Raw genomic sequence first — 5,181 nt, 5'->3', positions numbered from 1 at the left:
TATTATATACGCTAAAGTATTTTCCCAATCATATTATAGAGACAGTTTTACTTATTAATACAGTAGTTATGTAATAAATTGTAGTAATTATAAATTAGAAATAGTAATAACGTAGTATAATATATACAATGTAATGATAAATTCAAAACCTTGTAATAATTTTGTCCTCACCAATAATGAATAATGATGATGATGAAATTTGCAGTTTCATGTGATGAGGATGATTATGATACACTGATGTATGGCAAAGCTTAACATATAAAACACCAAAAACTTGAATTCAAACAATCACTTTGAAAACCCGCGCGTGGCTGAGAAAGAGAGTTGTTTAGCCTCTCGCGTATGATGAAGCTTGTAACGTCACGTCGTCTGCAGCAAATCAGCAGGAAGGAGAAACGAAAGCTCGTAACTGACATTGTTATTTTAAAATTATTTACCAGTTATACTGTATCAGTTCTCTTTTCTACTTTTTATTGTATATTTACTGACATTGTGCTTTTAAAGTTATTAACCAGTAATACTGTATAATCTCTCTTTTCTAATATTCTATTTTATATTTACTGATATCATTGCTTTAAAATAATTTACCAGTTATACTGCATCATCTCTCTTTTCTAATTTTTTATTGTATATTAACTGATATTGTTATTTTAAAATTATTTACCGGTTAGGGTGATTGTGAGCGTTTTTCTGCTAAAAAACAAAAAAAAAAAGTGGCCTAAGAAATTCACAAATTGCCGAAATTATGAAAAAAAAAAATCTTTGAGAGCAAAATCTGCGAGTATGCTGGGCATCGAACGGTGAACCGCGAATGAGGGAATACTGTATACATACATACATATATATATATATATATATATATATATATATATGTATATGATATATATATATATATACATATATATATATACATATGTATATATATATATGTATATTCATATATATATATGTATATATTTATATATATATGTATATATATATATATATATGTATATTCATATATATATATGTATATATTTATATATATATGTATATATATATATATATATATATATATATATACAGTTATAAATTTATTACATCCCATAGTGTTTTTTGTTCTTCATTGACAATATATCCTTATGTAATAATTTTGTCCTCCAACTTTATATCCAAAAATAATATTTTTTCTTATACCCTATTCTTTTTCCTCATTACACTCTATTTCCTCTACCCTTTGAGTTTGTACCCCAAAAGAAGACATAGTTCATTACAAACTTTCAAAATCTGATTTGTAAGAACATCTTTGCATGTGTGAGTAAGGTGGTTCCCATCAGGAACGTAAAGGTCATGACGCATAGAAAAGGTACTAAGGATCATGAGAGTGGTATCCTTGTTGCGTACACAACTGTGATATCCTCTCATTGATCCCTATGGCTTTACAATTCGAAAAGGAGCCAGCAAAGGTCCTTAAAAGGATTCCACAGACTAAATGGCGACTCCCACGTTTTTTCATCTCCTGAAGGAGACCCTTGTAATTCCGAAGAAGTTCGTCTGATTTCACCCTACTCACATCGGTACTTCCCGAACTAATAAGAACTCCTGATTTTTAGCCACCTTATCTTCCAGCAGAGCAAAACGATTGGCTAGAGCTAGTGGTTGCTTCGGAGGGCATCCGTTTACCGAATGCTGGTTCGACAAACGGGACCCCACGGAGAGCCACTCGTTCGCAGTTGCAGAAGTGAAGGAGGTGGAACGCTCTTTGGGTTATGGGGAGGATTTACTCTTCTCACAGAACGCTTTCTTGAGAAGACGAATTTCTTCATCACACATCCTGAGACAGTCTTCCACTTTCAAACAACCTTCACAAGCCATTTCGCTCCTCCTTAGGCAATACAAATGGCAATGAGAAAATATTAATCAACAAAAGAAACGAAATCAGTCACTAAATAAACTAAATACACGAAGCTTACTCTACTTACCTTATACTTTGGAGAACAGTAACAGACTAATGTTTTGATTCTAAATCACTAAAACGCTACAATTTATCTTATACCTGTAATTGTATAAAGCTATAGGTATACAATTACAACAAACACAACACAATCACTTGTCACTATTCGAAGATATAAACTTAACAGGAAGTGAAAAAATTTAGAGGAGGTATTCATTAGCTGGTGTCTCGGCAGCAAAATGAGTTTAGTAGCTACATATATATGCATGTATGTATGTATGTATGTATGTGTGTATGTATGTATGTATGTATGTATGTATGTATGTATGTATGTATGTATGTATGTATGTATGTATGTATGTATGTATGTATGTATGTATGTATGTATGTATGTATGTATGTATGTATGTATGTATGTATGTATGTATGTATGTATGTATGTATGTATGTATGTATGTGTGTGTGTGTGTGTGTGTGTGTATACACAAATACATAACAAAGATGATATGTAATTTTACTGATTAGTATTTCTCACAACAATAATAAAATAGCAATATGTAAACTGTATATGCATATACATGCGCAATGGTTATAAGAAATATTTATTTATTGGTAAACTGTGACACTCTAAAATATGTCTACTATAATTCATCTCAATTTAGGATTACGAACTGAAGAGGACCCCAACGACCTTTGAAACGTGTAACCAAATCTGAATTCAGACTTTAGGAAATTTTTCTAGTTTCGTGAAATAAAGAATTTTTGTCATTACGAAGAAAAGATCACAGTGGTGTTTAATGCCACAGAGCGTCGTAATTTGTAGTTATGCAAGCCTCAGTGGAAATGATATTAGGCTTCTGTGTATCGTGTCAGATGGTTGTGATTTTGAATCTCTGTCGCTATGCATGTGCGAAGAAACACCAATCTCGTTTTCATCCCTGACATCATGACCTCGTTTTTCCTATTCTTTGTTAAAGAGGTCAGTAGATTCCATGCAACTGTACATAAACAAATGTACATAAACGACTTAGACGATGGGATAAATAGTGATGTTAGTAAGTTTGTGGACGACACTAAAATAGGACGCCTAATTAGGTCAGGAGACGACGCAGAGATTCTGCAGGATGGTCTTAACAAATTGTTCACATGGTCGATTAAATGGCAAATGAACTTCAATATCTCTAAGTGTAGCGTGTTAAACGTAGGGCTACACAACCCCGGAAATAGATACAGCTTAGATAACACGCTTTTAGAGAAAACTGAGTGCGAGAGAGTCTTGGGAGTTCTAGTAAGTCCGGACCTTAAAACCAGGAAACAATGCATTAGCGCCAAGAATAAAGCTAACAAATCATTAGGTTTCATTGCTAGAACGGTAACGAATAGAAGTGCAGAGGTAATTATCAAACTCTATCTAGTAATAGACCCATCCTTGACTATGCGGTACAGTTTTGGTCATCGTCCTATAGAATGAACATCAATTCACTGGAATCAGTACAGAGAAGAATGACCAAAATGATACTTGGACTCAGAAATTTGCCTTACGAAGAAAGGCTTAAGCACCTTAACAGTAATGGATTTAAACTTAAGAAGGAAATAAGCAAGAATTGGTTTACTAATAGGGTGGTCAACGAATGGAATAGATTTAGTAACCATATAGTGAGCGCTGAAACTATTGGTTCTTTTAAGAAACGATTAGACAACGTTATGGATGTGAATGACAGGTGGTGATGGATATGGAGCTGTCTAGCGTAGACCTTACGGTCTCTTGGAGTCTCCTTCATTCAAATGTTCTTATGTTCTAACTGAATGAAACTATCTAATGCATTCAAATTTTATCGAAGCGATAATATGATAATTGCTTCAATGGTGTTGCGTAAGTTTGTTGAATAAAGAGCATATGTTAAGATGTATGATATGAACTCACGAAAAGTGAGAAGAAATACACTTAGGGCTACCTTGAAGGAGTGACACTACATTTTGGGCGGGCCAAAGATGTATACATTTTTGACTCAGCTCATAGGAAAACATTTCAGTCGTCTGGGTATATATATATATATATATATATATATATATATATATATATATATATATTATATATATATATATATATTGTATATATATATATATATGCGTGTGTGTGTGTGTGTGTGTGTGAGTGTGTGTGTGTATGTGTGTGTGTGTGTGTGTGTGTGTGTGTGTGTGAGTGTGTGTGTGTGTGTGTGTGTGTGTGTGTGTGTGTGTGTGTGTGTGTGTGTGTGTGTGTGTGTGTGTGTGTGCGTGTGTGTGTGTGTGTGTGTGTGTGTGTGCGTGTATGTGTGTGTGTGTATTCACTTGGTCTTTGGATCACGTGTTGGACTCGTGATCGACAGCTATTTCCCTCCTGGAAGAGAGCTCAGAGCTCGTAGGTCCGATCTATGGGTAATGCTATGACCTTGCACACACACACACACCCAACTCCCCGCCCACGAGAGTCAGAGTACGACCCGAGGCACAGCGATACCGAAATAATTTCGGCCCTGGGCAGGATTCGAACTGGGTACTGGGAGCACTTCTACTTTCCAGTTCAGCGCTCTACCAACTGTGCCACCGAGTCGGTGTGTGTGTGTGTGTGTGTGTGTGTGTGTGTGTGTGTGTGTGTGTGTGTGTGTGTGTGTGTGTGTGTGTGTGTGTGTGTGTGTGTGTGTGTGTCTTTATGTGTATGTCTGTGTGTTTGTGTGCGTGTGTGTGTCTGTTTGTGTGTGCATGTGTGTGTCTGTGTGCATGTGTGTGTGTGTGGTGTGTGTGTGTGAGTGTATGTGTGTGTGTGTGTGTGTGTGTGTGTGTGTGTGTGTGTGTGTGTGTGTGTGTGTGTGTGTGTGTGTGTGTGTGTGTGTGTGTGTGTGTGTGTGTGTGTGTGTGTGTGTGTGTGTGTGTGTGTGTGTGTGTGTGTGTGTGTGTGTGTGTGTGTGTGTGTGTGTGTGTGTGTGTGTGTGTGTGTGTGTTTAGCATACATGCGTAAGCTTATGGGTTGCGTGCATTGCTGAGACCCTTTTCTCTTCAAGAAGTTAAGACACTCCCTCCCCCTCCTCTATGACCCTGAGACCAACTACCAGAAGTGTTCCAGTACGCCAGCAATGTCTTTGGGGGTGTCGGTTAGGTCTCGCTTGGGACACCGAGAGCAACAGCAGCAGCAGTGGCAGCAGCAGCAGCAAAGAGTGCCGGGATAGCGCGCAAGCGCGGGACGGGCTCTTAAAGGCCGAATCCCGTGC

Source organism: Oratosquilla oratoria, chromosome 7 (assembly GCF_046742065.1).
Source record: "Oratosquilla oratoria isolate Oo_2021 chromosome 7, ASM4674206v1, whole genome shotgun sequence".
In the NCBI taxonomy this organism is placed as follows: domain Eukaryota; kingdom Metazoa; phylum Arthropoda; class Malacostraca; order Stomatopoda; family Squillidae; genus Oratosquilla; species Oratosquilla oratoria.
Note: the sequence above shows the minus strand (reverse complement) of the source record.